The following is a 23,740-nucleotide window of genomic DNA, read 5'->3' as shown; positions in this document are numbered from 1 at the left end:
ATACATGTTGAACTCGATATGGATATGGAAATCCTAATAGCTTTGATTTGTACCGGTTTTAATTTGAGATAAGCACCGATTTGAATTCCGACACATTGAACAAATATGCATCAATATCATTTCCCAAACAGGTATTGCTTAAAGAATTTTTGATATTCTTCAGTTGTCGCGATACTCATGAATTGATTTGAGCCTGAGCCATTACCAGATTCGGATTTTAATATATGAAATCTATTATTCTTAGAAGTATCCTATATTCCAAAGAGGAAGTCTATTCAGAATAAAGTCAAGTAATGATTATAAAATAAGTGCGCACCTATAAACATAACAGACTTCAATGACAGATTGGTATCGATCAATTTCTTGAGTTGAGCCTCAAGTTCTGCCATATGGAAGTCTGGTGATTCATTACTGTATAGGGGGGGGTGGGGGAATTTGAGTATATTTTCAAGTTTGAGCAGCTGTCATTTTCATAAACAGTCAAATAAAAAGGTGGCTGGTTGATATTTGTTACATTGTATGGTTGAATTTTCGGTTGCAAATTAATTGAAGATTCAATTTGCTCGCAGTGGAAAAATATTGTGATTTTTTTTTTACAAATTCGTATACTCAATTTACCCCAATTTTGTGGGAAAATTGAGTATACTGTCTAAATTGTGCTTGAAGCAAGCCTTATCCCCACGTTATACCCAAATGACCCATTGTATGGGAAAACTGAGTATATTTACATGTTTTTAAAAAAGAAACTGGAACAAGATCTCTTATTGTTGTTTAAAGATAAACTTTTTTAGGAGGAACAGCAGAACGAAATAATTAGATGTCAAAGTTTCACTAGTTGTTTGGATTCAAATCAAATTTGACAACCCCTCTTCTTTCTGAAATTGGTGCTTTCACTTTGAAAATTACTTCATTGAATGAAATGGAGAATATTCTCAACATGAAATTGATGTCATCAATGTTTCAGGGATAGGAAAATATGCAACCCGTTGGTTGAAAAAATTATGCACAAATGTTTCACCGCCACCCATCATATTTTCCACCTGCCCCAGAAACTTTGTCAGTCTGTATTGTATAACGAGCCAATCCAACTCGTTGATATCCTTCCTCTTTTTGAACTGTTTCAAATTCCCCAAGTCCATCTCAGAACTGTACTTAGAGTGGCCACTTCCTCCTCATAATCGTCACTGACCACAACATCATTGCTCTTGCGTTTTAGCTTTCATACATTCTCCTCATCTTAAAGTCTGGTCATGCTTTCTTCTGATGTCAGCACCTCACCAGTTATGGCCTGATCAAGTGAACATGCCTTCTTTTGGCATTATGACTAGCTAAATAATTTCTTGATTCTCTTTTCAATATTTGTGAGACTACTGTGTAGTAATTGCCCGAGTCAAACTTTTCATCTAGTCACTTTCTTCGACCGATTCTTGCTCTTGTGGCTACAATTTTCTGTGTTGCTCTAATGAACTTTGTTATGAGTGCTTCATAGGGAATTCCAGACTCTATTATAACAGCTCTTTCCTGTCTTACTTTCTTTGATGGCCTATTCGAATTCATGTGGTGCATATTTAGGGGTTCGCTTCTTCTTATAATACCTGAGCATGTCTGTTATTGTTTTAACTCTCTAATTGTGTAACAAAATCAGATAACAAGATTAAAAAGAGTATCTACAACCTCTCTGATGACAGTGCAACAAAAAAAGTTATCATTTAGTAGTATACTCAATTTAACCCACCCCTAATTTATACTATACCCGAATCACCCCCAAAAAATATTCTTCAAATTAAAACTTACTCTTACCACCATCGACAAAATGCATTGTCATACCTTGTAGCATGATCAACTATCACAAACTTAAGCAATATTTGGATATGCAACAACCATTTTTATGCTGTCTGCAAAGAAGTTGAAAAGTGGTGTCAAAAATGAAAAAAAAATTCACAAACTTTCAATTCCACGTGGAAGCTATAATCGGCCTTTGATAGAAATGGTTATTAGTCTTATCTAGAGCTTACATAGTGAGCTAATGAATAAATGCAGAACTGCGGAATTTTAAGCAGATATGTTGAGAAAGCAAAAGTTTTCGTCGAATGTACTCAAATTCCCCTACCTACTCAAGTTCCCCCACCCCCCCCTATATAAGACGCCTCTGGCTTGTCACCGACAGGTTTCTGCGTCTCTGTATTAGCGGCACCGGCCATGTAAAACAATATGCTGATACAACTATTGGATGATAGCACTACGTTTGCCATAAGGCGAGGAAGAATTATTTTACTTTGCAAACATATAACATGTGAAGTATGGATTGGTAAGTTTTTCATCTATACAAACTCAAAGAGTCCCTGCATGCAAGTGTCTGGGTGCAGCTTTTCTGGATTATTTCATATCCAAACAAGAGCTAGGTGTTGAAATATACTTTTGAAAATGTGACTTACATAAGATGACTTATCTTTTGAATATCCGCTTTATTGGTGAAGGTGCTGGTTACCGGTCTTATCGGTATCGGACAGGGTTTGAATCACGTCACAAGTCATAGTAATGTGAGTCAAGTCACAAACCGAGTCATGTTCAACTCATTTTCCTAACTCCACTCCAGTAAAACGAACTCCTAGGATTCAAAATACATTCATTTATCTCACTCTTAACCAGATATGGTCAGTAAAGAAGTACTTTTTCTTTGGACAAGTACTCAAGTAGGTTTCTTCTACTTGCAATACTTACTCAAGTGGTTATGATTATAGACGATTTCTACTTCTACAAAACAATTTTCGGTTTTTAATCCAAAACTAGGCCTGGAACATTGACCTTTTTACCTATAGTTGGTAATGGCAAATTTTAGTTTTACTTGAGCGTAAATTTACGTCGTTACTTCTTCTTGAGTACCAGTGATGACTACTTAGACCAGAGGTCTCAAACACGCGGCCCGCGAGACCATTTTGTGCGGCCCGCGACGGCATTTTGGATTTAGAAGTATTCGACAATATTTAAATACCAATTTCTTTTTTAATTCAAGAATTCTTAAAATTCGCCCCAAAACTACTCCAGCAGCCTGAAACTACTCGTCAAACTTCACTATTACATCGCTCCCAAAAGTTACCACGCAGTGGAAGATCAACAATTACGTGACATTACTTGTTCATGATGGTAAAACATGACCCGTTGATGATTCGTGACTGAAAATTGTGATTTGGACTTGGGCGCGACCTTCTGTAGAATTACTCATACTCGTACTCGTCGCGTCAAACGTTACAATCAGAGAAGGACTTTTGTGACTCAGAATGCCGTGACTTGGTACAACCACGGACGCAACAAACTATCAAACTGGTATTAGATACAGTGAAATATCAAAAGTTCGTAGCTTGCGCTGCGTAGCTTATTTAGATATCTAAGCAGCTCGGTATGGCAACCACCATTGGCATTATGTTGCCCCTCTGATGTATAGTTGGTTATTATCGCCAATTAAATGTGCCGAATTAAGTAGGCTAGTCGTCGCCTAACCAGTTTATGCTTCACAGCTGTAACAACAATGGGTTCTTCGGCGATTGCACATTTCTACTGCTACGGCACAGTATTCATTATGTTCAAGGTGTTATTGATCTGTTCCATTTCGAAGGTAAATTTAACGCTGATTATATTTGACTTTGGTAATGACATGATCAATACCGCCTAGTTATCAGAGAGAGAGAGAGAGAGAGAGAGAGATATGATATTCTTTTTCGCCTGCACCATCGAGATGCTTTGACGACGGAGTTGCGATACGGCCCCATGAGGTCATCTAGTCTGCGCCCCCGTTTTTTTTGTCCTCCATGCTATCCGTGATTGCTGAGCGCCTAGCAGGATAGCTGCGGATACCATTTTCCGAGTCTTTGGTATGAACCGGCCGGGAATCGAACCCACGACCTACCGCTCGAGAAGCCGGACGCATAACCATTACACTATCTCTATCAGGAGTGGGCGGTGTGGGCCTATGCCCGAAACCCGGGTGTACTGCTCCACTGCTCTGATATCATATCAATCTTTGTAAAATTCTCAAATTCTACCTGTGGTTGTGGCACGTGAAATGTCCACTACCTGCAAAATTATAACGCGAGAGCTTTTACGATGTCCTGATGCGTCTGTACTGTCGCACGGTGTCTACAACTATTTATTTTGACAAACTATGCCAAGTAAAGCAACAATTTTATTCAAATATTTAAAAATGTGATTTTCGTCGTGCCAGGCGTGAATTCACAATAGTAAATCACATTTTCATGCGTGTGGAATGTGAGTCTGCAAGTCCCGTCAAATAAGGCCTACTTGGAAATACATTTAATTAACCTATTATTGGTGCTGCGGCCCGCGGCGTCATCAAAAGTAGGAAATTGGCCCGCGAGAGCATTTGAGTTTGAGACCTCTGACTTAGACCAACTCTACTCTCAATTGGCTTATTCAAACAGCTATAAGACACGTTCTGGCTTGATTTGTCATGAGTTATATGACTCCGTTGAGTCATGTGCAATGACTCGAGTCACCGCTGCTTTTTTAGTACTTCTAGTTTAAATTGTGCATTTTAATAAAGATGTAGTTGCCAAACAACTAGAAAATGCGTATCGTCATGATGCCTGTGATCTGTTGTGTGATGATCTTGCAGACATTGGTAACTCAAAGTCATCATTACCAAAAGACAGTGATATAAGGAGGGGTGGTTTTGGGGAGTCGAAACCCCTCCTGTTGAAATCCAAAACCCGTCCGTTTAAAATCCCGATTCTATCTCCAATATTGCTTAGCTCATTTGTTATTAGGAAATTAAATTATCCGTTATTACTTAGCTATATTTTAGTTAGTTAGTTGCGGGTTTTTAACGGTCGTTGGTTCTGGTCTTAGTTACTAGTTTTGAAAACGAAGCAGTTCTAGTTGTAGTTGACCATATCAGAAATCCAGCATTTCGCACTGTCTGGAACCACCGCAAACAATGCTACCTTGATAGCTGTCTGAATGATCTTAGAATCGTGAAGGTAAACGACTTCAAGCACAATCAGTCGCATGAAATAATGAGTCTCTGCTTCTGTGATGATGCGCCTTTTTTGTCAAGACCCATCGGCCACTGTCAATGAAAATCAAAGCTAATCAGATTGATAGAATGAAATCAATAGCAGTATTTGTTGGGTAAATATAAATCAGTGGTTCTCAACCGTTTGGAGACCGGGGGCAGGTAAAAATTCAACAACAAATTTTGCAGATCGGCGAAACTTCAAAGTTAGAAACATCATATCACGCTGCTATTTTGATATTTGACTTGGTATACGTAGGGCTGTGCAAAATCAATACCTGATTTGAAACTTAACCGAGTATTAGGCTTCGAGTCAAGACAAGTACTGCCGTAAAACTCGTCATAATAACAGCGTGAATGATGTATAAAGTTCAAATGAGGCCCATTCATGCAACCACAAGAGTGCAATCCCAGTTTTGCATCATATTAAAGATTATTTGGCATTTTTGGGACCGCACCTATTTCGTTGCACTTTTTGACAATGCTGTGTGCTGATCAAGACTACACGGATATGCGATTTCCAGAAACCTGTGTAGCTTTGCACTACATGTTTCATATGCTGCATGCGTCCAATTCAGGTTTACAGCGTTCCACAGTGCGAAATATTGTCGAAACCATAATTCTCGTTGCTAAATTAACTCACAGTTCAATTCAGCTAGGTTCATGAGTAATCATTTTGACTCTTGTGGCACAGAGCGTATCATTTCAGTACTCAAATAAAATTCATTCCTCACACCTTGACTCGAGTCATTAGAATTTATACTCGATTCACATCCGAGTACTGGGCTGGATAAATTTTTCCAAATGACACGTGAACGATAGCTACCGTTTTTTTCAAATGTGCTTAGAATTAGAATTACAGCTAGAATTACTAAATATGTGAAAGAAATACACAAAAAATCATTATAATTGATATTAATTAGTTGTCAAAGTCTGCCAGAAATGAACCTTACAGAGCTGATGCAATTGCGACCTCCATAGTTTGAGAGACATTACAGTTATCACAAGGAAATGCTTTTACTTTTTTTAGCACAAACTCGAGAACGATGTCGACAAAAACCTTGTCTTGGAACAATCTGTAAAATCCAACGACGTGCTTGTGATTCAAACTGGCGTGGAGGCTGATATCTTGAGATATTCTGTCTTTCTGGTGATCATCCGCGAGCAATGCTTGGCATTCAGATACGGGGTACCAGATTTAGTCGCGGATTTTGAAAAGTGAGTAGTTCTAGTTCAATTTGTGCATGAAAATCAGTATTTCATATTATCAGTTAGGCCTATTAGTTAGTTAATTAGGGATCTTTAACCCGGACTTGAGAAGAAAAGAAAGCAGTTCCATATGCGGCCCTATGCAAATTGTGTTTCGAACTAGGAGTAGAGACGAATTTTACAATCAGGAGATATTGCCAGTTCATGAGTGTCAGGAGATGAGGTTTATTTAAATAAGTTGTAATTATAGCCACACCCATGATATCGTTTGGCCAGTCATATCGAGTCTATAGTAGAGCTGGACCAATATCGGCTATGAGAGGTAAAAATACAGGCAATTTTTGTGGCGTCACAACAGGGTAGCAGGGAAAACTATTGCGATTGCTACATTGGGAATATTCATCTATTTCTCTTAACTTACAAGTGGGCACGTTGGTACTCAAGGATTGAAGTAGAAGTAAGATTGTAAATGTCTACTCGAGCATACGCAGAAGTAGCGATTTCCAAGTAGGTACGGTAATAAAGCAAGTATTCTAGACCTGGTTTTGCCAAAAAACTGAACTGTTACTTAGGAGGTACAAAAGTAGTCTTAAAACATTTGAGTGACTTGAGTATTAGTGTAAGTATATGGCAAAACGTACTTGAGTAATCTTAAAAAATGAAGTAGGCTACTATTGTTACTGACTGGCTTTGCATAAGTGTACAGATGCAGTCTTTATAGTATATTTTATGTCCAAGTATAGCAGCGGCTCTAATGTTTTTCAAATCAATGTTCTGAAGGTTTCGAAATGTGCCTCACGCTAGTTGCCATATACTCGATTCAGAATCGAATCAATCACGAACTCTAATTTGCTCGGAGCTAGAAAGAAATCTTACCATTAAAACTCTATAGAGGTCGCCTTCGCTGTAGTTGGCGCCATGGTCATGCAGGTTGTGGGCAGTTTCTGTGAAATGTAGCCGTTAAAATACTCGCTCGATCGCACTTCCTTTGCAGAGGGTCGTTGAGAGGTCGCATGCCAATATTCTGGTGAAAAAAATCACAAATAGTAATAAAATCACAGCTAGTATCATATTTTTATGAGATTGTTTGGGAATCAGGATATGTGGATTTAAAACCATAATATCAATCATGATTTGGATTTGAAATAGTAAACTACTTGCGTAGTTCGATAGGAAGAGATTAAGTATCAGGATAAATCTATTTGTAGACTTGATCAACTAGAAAATTTTCAGCTTTTCCAAATTAGATTGCGATTGAAATCACAGCTGCTACGTTATTTTATGAATGTTGGATTAGAATTAGAATCATAGCTACACAGCTTTTTCCAAATCAAAAAATTACAATGATAGCTACGCAGTTTTTTTTACGAATTAGATTTGAATTCGGGTTAAAGCTAAACAGTTTCTCCTCTAAATCAGAGTAAAATGATAGCTACACAGATTTTTCAAAATTAAATTACAGTTAGAATTTCAGAATTGACAAAACCTTGGACAAGAAGTTCAGTTAGTACCAAATAAGACTTCATTCTCATAAGCAAAAGGATGGCAAGTGTCTGTACATCGAGCTTGGTTGGTTTTGCAAGATACAGTTCTCCTGTTGCAATTTCAGGAAAATCAGAAATCAGATTAATGAGAGCATAGAAAAATTCGACAAATTAGATTAGAATTAGAAGTAGATTGCAGCCTCGCTGTATTTATTTTCATTAGACAACTACATCACAATTGTTACCTTGATGTCTCTGTGAGTGATCTTATAATCGTGAAGATAACGATGGTAATCAGAATCTGTCGCATGCAATAATGCGTCTCTGCTTCTGTGATGGCACGCATTCTTTTGTAAAACCTCCATCAGCGACTCAAAACATAAATTAAAGCTAATCGGATTGGCAGGATGAAAAAACAATATCATTTGTTGGGAACATCTGAATCAGTGGTTTTCAACCTTTTTGACTTAGCGGGCCTGTAAAATTCAACAACCAATTTTTTGAACCGATAAACCTTCCTAATTCTGAATTTCATTTCATGCTGCCATTTTGATACCTGACTTGTTATACGTAGGGCTGTCAAAAATCAAGTACCTGAATGATTTGGATATGAATCGAGTATTAGGCTTAAAGTCGAGTGTTCGAGTAGCGCTTATTGTGATGCCATACCAGTGTTGATGACGTGGAAAGTTCAAATATGTAACTACAACCAATATAACGCCAGTCCTACATAACATTAAAGACGATTTTGCATCCCTTTACGATTCCTATTTTATTGCACTTTGCGAAAATGCTGAGGTTGATCGCGACTTCACAGATACGTCATTTCCACTAATATGCGTTCATGCTTGTACCACATGTTAAGTATGTTGTGATACGACCAATCGAGATTTACAGCTTGGCACTGTGGACATGAGTGTCGAAGCAATCATTTTCATTGATCAATCAACTCTGAATGATAAGAAGCGCAGAATTTCAGTGATGGAACGGAACGTTTCTCACTAATCGACTGGATTCAAGAAAATAATGTGCGATTCAGATTCAAGCACCCACCCGATTCATTCTGCACAGCTCTTCTCGGCAACGTCACATACGAGCAAGAGCCGTAATTTGGATAAATCATATCTCTATAACTTGACATGAATTTGAGATTAACATTGATTTCAAGATATCGGCCAGATTTGTGTTAATGTCATTTGACAAACAGGATTTCCACAGAGAATATTTGATATTTTTCAGTTGTCGCGACGGTCATGAATGGTTATAAAATCTCTGATTCGTACAAGTAGGGAAGTCAAGTACAAGTACATGTGAGAGGGAAGTCGATTCAAAATGAAATCAATTAGTGATTACATAAATACCAACCCATATTTATAGCAGACTTCAAAGTTGGATTGGTATGGGTAAACCTCTTGAACTGAGCTTCCAATTTTGCCATATTGAAGGCTGGTGATTGATTACTGCATATGATGGTCGTCTCTTGCTTGTCACATATGTGCTTCTGTGTCTCGGTTCTAGCAGCACCTGTCAAGTAAAGAAATAACTTTGCAATAATAGCACTGCATTTGTGATGTGGATTAGTAGGATTTTCTTCATCAAAATGACCTCATAAAAAGTTTATACTTAGTATGGAGCCAGACAAGAAATCGAATTCGCAAAGCCGGTTGGCAGGATACAGGCTACAAGAACACCCGGCTTCACGCTCAATACCCAACAGGTAATCCAATCACCAAGATGCTGGATTTTGCCCAGTCTCGCTGATAATAATGTCAGAAGTCTTTGCAATATGCAGTTGGCTAAGGCTGGGCACAATGATTCGAGTCGAGTAATGAGAGATTTTTACGAGCACCGAAATGATACGATCCTTGCTACTCGACAAAGATTATAGTTTTGACAGCACTGTTCACTAGGGTTGTTCAAAAGCAACTTTTTTTCGTGGTCCGGGGATTCACTGATTAAATTGTAATGTTGGCTAAAAAAGGCTGCACGCCAAACTTGGCTCAATTCCAACCATCAGAAGCCGCGGCAGAGCCATATCAAAATGTCTACAAAAACGATGCAAAAGAAATTTGACACACCTCTAACCTGTAGAAGCAAAGTGATTCAAGTTTTTCATCAATAATTGTGGACCTACCCACCATCAATGCTATTTTTGCAAATCCAAAACTCTCGACTGCAATAACTTTGCATCTACCGGTTGGGAGTGAGCAAAAATTTTTATGCATCATTCTGTTAGGCAAATTAACAATTCCGTGGGGTTACCTGTTAAATTTGAAATTTTATTTCTATTTTTTTTAATCTTCGTCTGGCTGCATGATGAGAAAATTTCAATTGGCTCTGCTGCAACTTTCGCTGGTTGGAATCAAAGCAAATTTGGTGTACAGCCTTTTTTAGGCTACCTAACAATATAATCAGTGAATACTTGAAATCCAAAAATTCTGAACAACCCTACTGTTCACCGTGGAAGCCTTGAAATGTCGATTGGTCGTATCAGAACATAACAAGCATGCAGTACGAAGTTACGCAAGTTAATGGAAATGACATTTCGGTGAAGTCGTGATCAACCCACAGTATTGTCACAAATGCAATGAAATAGGTGTGGTCGATTAAATACGAAATCATCTTCAATGTGATGCAGAATGGCAGATCTGGCATTATATTTTTTTGACGTCGCGCAAAAGGTACGTATCTGTACTATCCACATCATTCGTACTGTTATGACATCATATTGAGTGATACTCGAAACGTCGACTCAAAATTCCAATACGGGATTTAGATTCAAATCACTCAGGTGCGCTGTCTTCAAAAATGATGCAGGATCAAGAATTTTTATTGAAAAAATCAAATAACTCCGCTTCTACGGCGTGGAATTGATATTTCATGGGGTTGGCAGTCAAATTTGAAAAATATTGTTTTTTTTTGCATTTTTGGGCAAATTCGAAATTTTCAAACTGTACGAAATCCGCGAATACTGGTTGGAATGAATTCAAATTTGGTGTACGTCGTTTTTTTAAGACAACCAGACGATTTAATCATGTAGCCAGCAAGATTCAGGAAAAAAGGTTATATTTCAACAGCCCTAGTGTATAGTTTTATTCCCAAATTGGCAAACTACTATACTCTGTCAACTCTGGTTCCGACATGATTTTCAAAGATTATTTACGAATGCAGTACTGCATAGAATGTTACCTTGATAGCTCTGTGGATGATTTTGACGATCGTGACTATAAAATCAATCTGTTGCATGTGATGACGAGTCTCTGGTTCTGTGATGGCGCAACTTCTTTTGCAAACTCCATCAGCGACTGACGCCAAAAATAGAAGGTAATTAGATTGCTGGAATGAGAAAAAAGTATTATTTGTTGGACACAACTAAATCAGTGGATCTCAACCTTTCTGAGTTAAAGGGACGGTCAAATTTGACAACAGTTTTGCAGACCGGTGAAACTTCCAAACTAGAAACTTCACCTAATATTTGCTTTTTGATACGGAACGTGTAATAAATAGGGCCGGCTGAAATAGAGTATGTGAGTGATTTGGTTCTGAATCGAGTAATGAGTTTGAGTCACCCATGTTAACGTCACAGCAAGACCACAACAATGGATATAATGCTAATTCTAGTCTATAAAGATTATTTGGTCTTTTTTAACTATACCTATTTCATCACACTATGGGACGAAGGTTTTGGTTGATCACAACTTCACAGATATGTTATTTTCGGTAACGTGAGTTGCTTTGTAGGCCTACTACAATGTTTTGTATGCTGCGCTACGACCAATCCAGGTTTGCAGCTTTCCACAGTGAGAAATATTATCGAAATTATAATTCCCATTGGTTCAGTTCTGCTTATTGTTAAATATATTTTTTCCTTTTTGTGGTATGGAGCGTATATTGTCAGTACTCGACACAATCATTTCCTACTACTAGACTCAAATGATTAGAATTGATACTCGATTCAGATTTGAGTCATCAAATCATTGTTCCCAGCCCTAGTGATCACAGTTGTGTCACTAGAAAATGATCAAATTATCCAAACTAGATTGGGATTTTAGTTATATTGAACACATTTTTCCAAATTAGAGTAGAATTGAAATTCGCTAGTTGGGAAGAGAAATCAAGTTCAGTTAAAATCTGAGTTGACGATCATAAGCATGAGAATAGTAAATGACTGATCCACACTATACATATAGAAATAGTGGACTAGTTATATTGGAATTATTTACCCTAATATATTATAGTATAATAATGATGTGGTTGTCCAAGTCTGCTAGTAGTGAACATTACAGATCTAATGCATTTTCCGACCAGCACAGTTAGAGTTACATTACATTTGTAATGAGGGAATTTTTTTACCCTTCTTTTACACAACTCGATAACGATGTAGACAAAATACTTGTCTTGGAACAATCGCTGAAATCGAACGATGTGCTCGTGATTCCAACTTCGACGGAGACTGATCTCTTGACACATTATTTTTTGCTACTTCACAAGCAATGCCTGAAATTCAGATACTGGCTTTAGTTGCGGATTTTAAAAGGGTGAGTAGTTCTAGTCATAGTTGCGTATGTAAAAATATTTTAGTAGCCAATAAATTAAAAAAACACGTGTCATTTGTCGTGAATCATGATACCAGTTTTCCGTTGTGTGATATTCTTTCAGCCGTCTCAGAGTCATCACTACCAATAATGGTAGAGCCGCGGTTCAAAACCTTATTGAATACTCTGTAAAAGTAGAAGTAATATTGCTACAGACTGACTCTGCTTACGTGTGGTCAGATGCATGATTTTTACCTTATTTCATATCCAAGTATAGCAACATCTGCGAAGTTCAAATAAATCCTCTGAAGGTTTGGAAACATGTCTAAAGCTAGTTGTCATACTATTTCAATATCAACCGAATATATTGTGGTTATCGGTGAAGGTGCTACTTATCGGTACTGGCTCAAAATACAATATCGGTCGGGATCTAGTTATGATGAATGAGACTCGAGTACGCGACTTGAAACGTAATACTCCATTCAGAGTCCAATTAGTCAGGAACTCGATTTTGCCAAGGCCTACAAAAAACTCACTGTTTAAACTATGCAGAGGACGCCTTTGCTGTAGTTGGCTTTCTGAGAACATAGGTTCCATGTTCAAGCAGGTTGCGGGTAGATTCCGTTAAAAAAAACTCGCTCGCCAGCACTTCATTACAGAGGGTCGTTGACACGGGTCGCTCGCCAACATTCCAGTGAGAAAATCACGGATATGATTCAGGATTTGTGGAATTAAAACTATAATACAAATCAAGATATGGATATCAAATATTCAACTATTTCCGTATTCGGACGGGAAGTATCAAGTATCAATATAAGACACATTGTCCATATCAAGTTCAGTTGATATCAAATCAGAGTTCATTCTCATAAACACAAGAATGCCGAAAGTCTGTACAATAAGCTTGTCTCGTTTCGTGCTACACAGTCCTGTATAAACTTCAAGAAAATCAAAATTAAATTAGAATACAGACACTTTAATTAGACAACTAGAGTTATCTGACCCGAGTGTTGTACTGACCACCTCCTACCTGCTACAATGCACTACTGCAAGCAACGTTACCTCGATATCCCAGTAAAGGATCTTACAATGGCGAAGATAAACAACTTCAGCAGAATCAGTTGCATGCAATAATGTGCCTCTTGTCAAGTTTCATCACCGACTGACAATAAAATAGAAAGATAATAGGATTGCTAGAATGAAATTATTGATCTTATTTGTTGGGAATTGCTAAATGAAGATGGATTAGAATTAGAATTATGACTTGACTCCATATTCTTCCAAATTTGACCAGAAGTTGAAAGATAGCTAGATGATATTTCCAAATCAGATTAGCAAAATTCTTAAAAGACATAAACAAAAATCAAGGTCATTACATCAATTGTAATTCATACACAATAATACATGATAGCCTGCTGTTAACACACATAGCACTACCATGTCATGTGTAATTTTCCTGGATTTGCCATCCTATTAAATTCTATGCACCCGACACTTTAAAATTCATAGTGATAGCCCGACAGCATTCTTGCGTTATAGTAGCATACCAATAGCATACTGTTGATTGGCATTCTTGAAACCGTCAATGGTATGTAATTTTTGTCTTTGTGACCCTACATAACAGCCAAACGAACCCAGTGTGCTTCTGACTTAGATTAGATTTGACCGCTTGTTCTCATTGGACAGTCTGCTAGTACCGAGCCCTACAAGGCTGATACAATTGCGCTACAGTTTGAGAGACATTGCATTTGTAACATGGAAATGCTGTTATCCTTCTTTCGCACAACTCGAGAACGATGTGAACAAAATCCTTGTCTTGAAACATCCCGGAAATCCAACGAGGTGCTTGTGATTCAAACTGCAATGGAGACTGATCTCTTGACACATGTTGTCTTTCGCATGTTGCTTCACGAGTAGTGCCTGAAATTTAGATAGTAGGCCTGGTACTGGTTGCAGATTATGAAAAGTGAGTAGGCCTATGTGTAATTCTAATTCAAGTTGCACATTTAAAAAAAAACAGTTGAGAAACAACTAGAAATGCGTACCAGTGTACTGTCGTGTTATAGATTACTATCCTACCCATTCGAAATTTCATGCCTGTGATGTCATATCTGGTTAATGTAATAGTATTTAGTAGCCTAGTTAATGAAACTCGTGATATACAAATTCTTTTGAATTCTCTACTAGTTGCTGACGATTACCCCTGTCCAGTGTGGGCCAAATGCTGGTTCATTTTTTAATATTAATATGTTATTCGATTTTACCAAGGAAATATTGCGGTCAGTTCACCTGCAATAATACTACCGTATCCGTTTACCAAGAGACCACAAAATCGATGTTGTTATCTGAGTGAACAGCTGCACAGTCACATGTTTCTCATCTATATGTAGGTGGGTTATTTATATTCTCACACAGCAGCTAAAACTTGCAGTTAGAAGAAATTCACCATTCCTGCTAATTAATTATATTTCGCAAATTCTATGCTTGTATCAAAACAAACCACATATTACTAAAGTAGAATAAAATAGTAGAATTAGTTTAACCACATAGGTGGAATCTGTTTTTCAAGTAGGACTAGAAGTCGAGCTGAGAATCAAGAGATATTACCAATGCACAATTGTCAAGAGGTGGTCCAATTTAATGTGATACATCAGCTTCAAAAAGTATATGAGAATGACAACTTACAAGCTTTAGACCGAATCCTTGTTTTCACTCGTAAGGGTTTCACAGAAGCAGGCGTTGGTGCATACGACAACTGCAGTCGCATAGATTCCTTGTGTTAACAAACTTGACACTTTTGGTACAATTTTGTAAGCGAAAACTTGTTACGTTCCGTGCTCCAAGATTTCAAATCATTTTGAGAATCCCTCTTTGCCAAGAAATGGACGTTTGTGTATCGTTTACTGGTAGAGTCATCACACACGAAATCGGGATTCTCTCTAGTAGCAATGTCAACGTTATCACACATTATCGTGAAATCAAATACAAATCAATCTGCAAAACAAAATATTTGCATTGACAGACGGACTGACAAAAATAACTTATTTTGTCAAATTTCACTGGCCAGTTGATAAAATGCTAGGTTTTTTACAAAATATTTGTAACAACCTTAATAACTTGCAGTTGGTAGCCAAGAAGACTGGAAATAGAACTAATGACACAACAAACTAACTAGATTGAATTACGAAGCAGCTCGTAAATTTGTATATTATCAGAATCAGATCGATTTTCCACAAGAACATCGGTACAAGTTTGAAATGGGAGAATATTTGTCCCCAAAACCCACCTATTGGCTACACCACTGTTCGTAGTGATGACTCTAGGCTAGCAATGGCTGCAACTGCAAGAACATCACACAACAGAACATCGTAATCACGATTCACACCAAACGACGACACGCCTTTTCTAGTGGTTCGGCAACTAAGTATAACTAATCCCTTCACTAAATCTTCAACTAGAACTAGAACTAGTCACAAAACCATCCATTATAGTTGATTGTCAACTAACTAATTGATAGTTTGCATAAGTCTACATAGAAGTGATAGAACCTCTACGTCCTCTAGTAAAACAAACAGACAAAAATAGAATAGCATACCAGATATTTAGCAATGAAGAAACCGTGATTTATAAGTACTGTACCAATACCAAAGACATCAACGATAATGCAACAAAGAATGCAAAACTAACCTGTATAAGTTCCTGAACTGCCCTTGAACAAACGAGCAAAGAACGACGTATGATTCTGATATCCCGTTGTGTAGTCCAGCTCCAGAGATATAATTTGATATTCCACAACTTGCTAATCACACGGCGTGTGCGAGAATGGTCACCATTCTACGACACCCTTAATATGTGTTATCCAAACAGAAGCACAGCACTGACATATTACTTTTTTTGACCAATAAAAAATCTAATCAGAGAGGGGGAGTCCCCGATCAACATTGTCGCCGAAGTCAACGAACTGTGAACGTATAGAGTAGAATGATATTTTATTTATTTTGTCGATCAAGCAACACAGAATGTATTGTTAACAAGCTTCTATGATGTCGAATAAGATTTTTTTCCAATTACTAAACTAGCATTATATCAGCAGTTAGTAACCTTTACTGACATGGCGACCGATTAACGCAAATCTCCAAGCCTTCTGCGGCCCATAATATTCCTCCAAAAATATGGTAGGGTTACCATACGTCCTCTTTATTGACTTTATTTCAAAGTGTCCTCGAAGGACGTCCAAATGTCCTCTTTTTTTGAGAAATTGTCCTCTGTTTTGAAAATTCTGGCTAAAAATAGGTTTAAATTCAACTGAAATATAGCAAATTAGTGCCCAAGAAACGTTCCGGGTGTTGTTTTGTGAATTGAGCGGGAAAGTTGACCTCTTCTTCATTTTTTTTAGTCAACCAACGGAGAATACGACAAAAGGAGTCGGGTCGGAAAAATGACTTTTTCAGTCAACCATCCACGAAGTCGGGGGAAATTTACCGGTTTTTACTCCAGTATTGCAAGTTGAAATTAAGTGTCCTCTTTTCACGTTTTCAAATTACTGTAACCCTAAAATATGGTCATAATCGGACGTCGTGCACAACAAATCGGTAAGCGCGCCGTGAAAATAATGTCGCGACCCCTGCCCGGGTTAGTTCAGCCTCTGTTCTGGTTTACGCAGTCAATGGGTGTGACAAGGGTGTGTCTGAAGCCTGTGCCGGGTTGTAAAATCGATATGCGGCACTTCCGAAAGCGATACAAAGGCGCGCGTGTAGTAACAACAGTAGTACAGACATTGTTACGTGTGCATTTTGGGTGCTGTCTAGGTTTGGATTATCCGGATAACGGTTAACCGGTTAACCGGTTAACCGCAGGTATTTTCACTATCTGATATCCGGATATTTTTCTGCCGGTTAACCGGATAAAAAAGAATCGTTGCTAATGCATTTTACACGTTTTAGTAAGCTTCAATAAGTCGTATTCAGTGTTGGCGCGGCCGATTAAGGAGAAGCGTGTTGCCAATTAGCGAGATGCGTCTGTACACATTGCACAAAGTAATGTGACGCGATCCTCTGCTGAGAAGATCGTTAAATTAGGTCATTGATTGCCGCGCGCTCGGCTATCGTCTCTGGCCTGATTTATCGCGTCTTCAACAAGCCGATAGTTCCACTGGATTGAAGAATCGCATCTGCAATAGGCCATGTGCAGTGTACACACTATTCCATCGCTGGCCTGCACAATCGCATCTTCATTGGCTTGGTGCTCACGATATTATCGTTGACCTACACAATCGCATCTGCAATAGGCCTACGAACGATATAATCGCTGGCCTAACCATCTCGGACCCAGCATGCATTGGCTCCTATCTCTCCATGGCTTGTTGACGATATGCCGTTAAGTGTATTCTAATTAGTGATTCTGAGAGTGACACCGCGAAACTGAATGACATCGAATGTTCGCAAAAATGTGCGTGCGTGCAAGCGTAATTGATTACCGCTGATGATTAATTCGAAAAAAAAGATCGAAACCCCCTGATTTTATTTCAATCCCCCTACATTTTCGGCTGGCTGCGTGTCGGATCACGTGAATTAGAGCGAGGTATCATGTCGGCATCAATTCCAGTATCAGCTAGTCGTCCTTCTAGTACTCCAAACCTAAACATAAGGATGGTCAAAAGGATGTAAAGCCGTTGAAGTTTCCGGCGTATGACCTGCCAACCTTTTGACTCTCTACGAAGCGCTGCTTTCTATTCAGCCCACTTCTGTGGAAGCTGAAAAAGCATTCAATGAACGTGGACTCTTTGTTACAAAATTCCGGTCCCGGCTACAGGATCCCACAATTGATGCATCTGTGCTTTATAAAGAGGGCATTGCAGAAGCAGTGAACATTAAATTTGCGTGGTTTTTCTCGTATTCGCTCATACTGCGCGCGTAGGTAGGTACTCTACAATAACACTGTGTAATGATTTTGCGATCCGTTTTACATGCAGTCCTAATGAAATCGATTGTCTCACTTAGCAGTTATTATCCGGTTAACCGGTTAGATAAATTCCAAATTATCCGGATATATCCGTTATCCGGATAGTGAAAATTATTGATATCCGAACTAACCCTAGTGCTGTCGGATGATAGTAGTCAGGCTCATTCAGATAGCTTAGGATGCGGTATATTATGCATGGGATAATAATGCCTTGTATGGTTCAATCTGTCAGGATTCCAGAATCTCATCTATGAATTGTACATGTTAACGACGCTTGCCTTATACTAATTGCTATTTTTTCGAGTTGGCCATTCGAGGCACGCCTTTAAGACAGTAAACTTGTACAAGCTAGCAATTTTGTTAGTCAAGTTAAAGCGATATACTGTCCTTTTGAGTTGTTCTAGTTCTTTGGTTGCGCATTTTAAAAAGTGAGTAGTTATAGTTGTGTATTTCCAAGCTTGGTTCACAAAATCTGAGTTTTTAACAGCATTGAAATGATGTAGGTCTATTCATTCTTATTGTCTAAAAGCAAGATGTGCTAAAATCTTGAAGTTTAGTCCTGCCATCTTTTGTAGCCCGGAATGGAATTGGTGGCAACGTCACACAGGATTTTCTGTTTATTTGCCTAATTATTCTATACAGAAAAGCTCTCATCTCGCAGGATTTATTTCATAAAATGAACCGAGATTCCATATAGGTGTAGCCAGTGCTGGGATCAATTCAACACCTTTGAGTCCTTTCCTATGGATAACAACATGACCATCACCAATCAGTTCTACCCCCGAACTTCAACGTTAATGAATTTCAATATTTATGACTTGGACTTGGACAACTAGAAAACTTTTTCAAATTGAATTAGGTTTGGGATTACTGTACACGCGAATAATAATCAAAGTTGATTCTGATCAGCATGAGAATGGCAAATGCCTGTACACCAAGTTTGAATCGTTTCACACGATGCAGTTCTTTGTAGGAATTTCAGGAAAACCAGATATTAGATTAGAATTAAAATAAGAGCATAGACAGTAGACACATGTCTCAAATTATATTAAAATTAGAGCAAAGAAACATTTTAGGAAGTTGTCTAAATATTTTCAAATCTCCAATCAATATAAAGTCAAGTAGTATTATAGTCAGTATTGTTTAATTTAATGTTTGGGTGTATAGGGCCTATATGCATCATGCATAATTATGTATGGGATTCCCCAGTGGTTCTCAACCTTTTTATTCTCGCGGCACCCTTTGCAAATGAAAAAATTGTTCGAGGCAAACCAGCACAGTGGATCTGAACTTTTTTGGCTTAGGGCTTACTATTCTTCAAAATTTCAATGTAACTTTTGGCCGCCTGAGTCTCTCGTCATATGACTTGGTTTGAGTCATGCGCAAGTCGAGTCAATACCCAGTCATTTCTGTATTTCTAGAAAATGACTCAGGTCCAGTTGAGTCGTCAGAAAATCGTGACTCGAGTCATTACAACCCTGGCATATGCTCTATTAAAATGCGTAGGTATTATTGAATGTAAAATCTTTGTTTATTATCTGAAATTCTGCATCAAGGTTATAAACATACATAATAAAAGCGTCAGTGATCTCATATTTGTGTACAAGAGAAAATGAATATTGAGGGAAATGCTGTCACCAAATTCCGTAGTAATTGCCAAGAAGGAACCAATTGTAGGTTATATACACTCAATTGAATATTGATTATTTACAAATCTCAATAACAATATTATACTTGGATCTATTCACACACAATGATATTACTAGAAGCAGAGAATCAATATGGCGATGTCATGCAGGCCTATATATGTCATGTTCGCTCATAAAGTCGAGCAGCTATGCTTACACGAGTGTATGAATTGAGAAATCAAATAGCAACTTTCCTCGAAACCACAAATATCGCCGACTCATTATCTTGTAATCGAAAATGGGTATCGCATCTTGCTTTCCTGGTACATTGAACGTCACATCTGAACAAATTGAATTTGCAACTTCAGGGGGAAAACAACTCAATACATGAGATGTTGAGGCGCATTCAAAACAAATCTGTGACTCTGGAAATGTCAACAGTACAAAGAAAAGTATCTTCACTTTCCTATACTGGAGGAGAGAAAACCTAGTACCAACACTACATTTGTAACTGTGATACGAAATTTAACTACTGAATATTCACCCGCTTTTCCAACATTCCTTCTCTACAAAATGAATTTTGACTATTCAGTACTGTGTTTAATGCGGACGCCAATACCATTGCCTGAAAATTTCAAATGGGTCTTTCTGAAATGCGATGCAGTTGAATTGAATGACAAATTTCATACAAAGAGCATATCGCTGCATGACTTTGACAAAGAGTACGTTCTTGAAATTGGTCTTTATCCCACCAATCTTGCAACAATTCAACAAAATAAACAAGCTTTTACAGTCCGAATCTGGAGATCATCTAAAAATACAGGATGATCTGTTACTATTCTTTCACTCGTTGGTGTCAAGGTTTGTGATACCCTTGTACAAAATGTTTGCTGTACCGACTGCAAACCTACGGAATGCATGCTGGAGCGGTTTAATCAATGAAAGCATGTATCAGGACACTGTGGATTTTGGACAGGAAAATGACATCGTTTCAATGTTAGGCCTATATCTGAGTGAATTGTATTGTAAATACAATGTTTTGCATACTAAAAATTGTTGCTTGATTTTGGGCTTGTCTCGGCTAAAAATTCGCTTGTTTGGGCTTGTTTTTCAGATTTTTTGCTTGTTGTTGTAAAATAACCTGGCAACACTGGCCGTAACAATCTCATACACAAGAGGCCATGTACTGTACGCAAGACAAAATCGCTTGGGTGATCAGTCGCCCTTATTGATGCATCGCGTCAACGACAGGCCGTAACATTCTCATACACAAGAGGTCATGTGCGCAAGATATAATCGCTTGGATTATCAGTCGCATCTCCAACAGGACTGGTGCGCCCGACATAACCGTTGGCCTAAGCAATCGCATTTGTAATTGTAATAGGCCACGTGCGCAAACATTTTCACGTCGCAATACACTATTGTGACGTCATTTAGATAATTAAAATCGCGTACACCCCTTGCACCACCACCCAATATGGTCACAAGCCGCCACTGGCTCGCAGATGGCAAAACGTTAGAGTCTGTGCTGTTGATATATCCGACCGATCACGATCATCAAAGGCACCATATAACACTTTACGGAATATGTCTCTGTGAAGTGTAACTCAGAAAGTATAGCTGTCCAATATTAGGTTGTAGCTGTCTGGTACTTAACTCAGAGACTGTCCTGGTTTGCTGTCGTGATGTTCTTTGTACGATATATTTTGTCCGTACACATAGTTTATTCAAACGTTTACAAGTAGGTTTACATGAGTCCCGTCCGAGTCAGCTCAAACATGGACTTATAAAGACTCGACATGATTGCAATAGGAAAGTCATATTCGTATGGGCGTGAAATTCACAATGTTGTCAGTTACCACACACACCTACACCACCTAAAAATAGTACATTGAACGCTCTCTCATTCACGAAATTTCATGCTGGTGACGTAATATTTTGTGATACGATTGTTGATATACAATGTTCTTTCCAATTCTCTACTATTTGCTGACGATTACCCTTGACGAGTGTCAGCCGAAAATAATCGGGTTCATTTCAATACGAATATACTATTCAATTGATACTTTTTCAATAACACCATGTCGACGATGACTATACCTGAGAGGGTTACCGTGTCAGAAATGACCATACCTGAAACTACAGACTGTAAACATGGAACGGCAATGACCGATTTTGCAGCTTCGTTCCCCTTCGCTGAGGATGTATTCAGAATTGTTTTTGCGTAAGCGACTGTAGGATTTCTGGCAATCCAAAAGTTATCTACCAGAGCGAATAATTTACGGAATCTGGTTTTGATCGAAAGCTACTGTCGCTCCAATTTCGCAAATATAAATTTAAATATGATGGGCCACTGATTCACCTAGAATCCACCCTCCAAGTCTGAAATATCGGCATTGTCCGAACAATCGGAGAGCCGCAACGGGTCATTGTTTTGCGGTTATCCGATTGTTCACAACAATGCACATTTCAGATGTTGAGGGCAATTTTTCGTCCAAGTCTTGAGCCTGACCATATTTGAATTTATATTTTTGGAATCAGTGCAACTGTAGCTATCGATCAAGACCAATTCTAAATACAGTTTCAGCGAAGCGAAACGAAGCTGCAAAATCGGTCGTTGCCATTCCATGTTTACATTCTATACCGAAACGTTAGCATGCCGCCGAAACACCACTTCATCGCCACACCATATAACTGAAACGTTAGCATGTCGTTGCACCTATACCTAAAACTTTAGCATGCCACCCCCGGTTTTCACGTTAGCATACCGCCGCAGCCTATACTTGAGAGAGTACCATCACCGCCGCACCAATAAGAGCCTATGGTAGCATGCCACCGATAGGAGGTGTAAAAGGGTGGGGTCACCACCACGGGTTTTCGCGTTAACATGCCACCGCACCCATAAGAACCTCTGCCACCGGTTGATCGATCTACTGATTTCGACCAATTTCACTGTGCCGTGAAATTTGCTTGTGTCGACACAATCGAGCGAATATGAGAACAACCCTATTATTGCAAAGTTTGTTCTTGTGACGCCAAGAAGTATTTGCTGTGTAATAATGTCAGCCTGTGTGCTTTTCTGTTATCGTGAAACAAACAGATGGTACCGCTTGATGACTTGCGATAAAATGATTTTGTTGAACGAGCTCGTTTCATGGTCTAAAGGTCGGATAACAAATGTTTGTCAGTAGTAGTCAACTTGTTATATCAAACATAATGAGCGGATCGATTTACGAGTGAAGGTAGCTACAATTCAGGGTCATGAAGAGCTTATCTAAATTATTCGATAAATTCTTATACTTCTACTTTTAATCGCCCTGCATACAAATAGTTCGATTTTTACTTGGGAGGCAAAAATTGATGGCGCATTTTCGACTACAGATTGTCTATTTAGCGATCGGGTTTACCCAGCTAGTATTTGCCTTCATGTAATGAGACTGCGCACCTAAAACAAGTTTCGTTAGTGAACTTATCACCTCATAATTGCGCTTTTGCGAGTAGCCAATCCGTTTTCATATAGAATGTCAATGAAGAGCACCATGAACGATATGTGCTCATTTTATCACGGTGTAAATTGTATTGAAAAATGATAGGTTACATACATGGCTAGATATATGTCATCTTCTGCAATCTGCAATTCTGCAATTTTTACTCATATGGCATTGAACTCACACTTTAATTGTACTCGATATATCACAATACTTGATTCGTACTTTATCTATTATTTGTGAATATTTTAGTTCGTTTCGGTACTCAGGAAGAATTATAAATATACTTCGGGTAATTTCTCTACAATTATGCGTTGAACTAGCTACGTCCAGTAACATACAGATCAAGCAGAAGTAAAAAACAAAGAGTCTATGACAACTACTCGATATACCAATAAAAAATCAA

At 38.3% G+C, this 23,740-nt stretch overlaps 3 protein-coding genes across 6 annotated transcripts in view; 2 read left to right on the top strand and 1 right to left on the bottom strand.

Moving 5' to 3' along the window:
• The window catches only part of LOC145442337 (serine/threonine-protein kinase polo-like), a 294,599-nt gene that overhangs the window by 361 nt on the left and 270,498 nt on the right, over positions 1–23,740 (bottom strand). The window lies entirely within an intron of this gene.
• LOC145443231 (serine/threonine-protein kinase PLK1-like) overlaps positions 1–23,740 on the top strand; it is a 430,606-nt gene that overhangs the window by 203,971 nt on the left and 202,895 nt on the right. The gene's annotated exons all lie outside the window — the stretch shown is intronic.
• LOC145436146 (serine/threonine-protein kinase PLK1-like) overlaps positions 1–23,740 on the top strand; it is a 992,061-nt gene that overhangs the window by 827,500 nt on the left and 140,821 nt on the right. The window lies entirely within an intron of this gene.

This window comes from Botryllus schlosseri, chromosome 1 (genome assembly GCF_051294905.1).
Source record: "Botryllus schlosseri isolate E-star chromosome 1, Bs_hap1, whole genome shotgun sequence".
In the NCBI taxonomy this organism is placed as follows: Eukaryota; Metazoa; Chordata; class Ascidiacea; order Stolidobranchia; family Styelidae; genus Botryllus; species Botryllus schlosseri.
The sequence above is the reverse complement of the archived record's forward strand: the minus strand, read 5'-3'. Positions and strand labels throughout refer to the sequence as shown.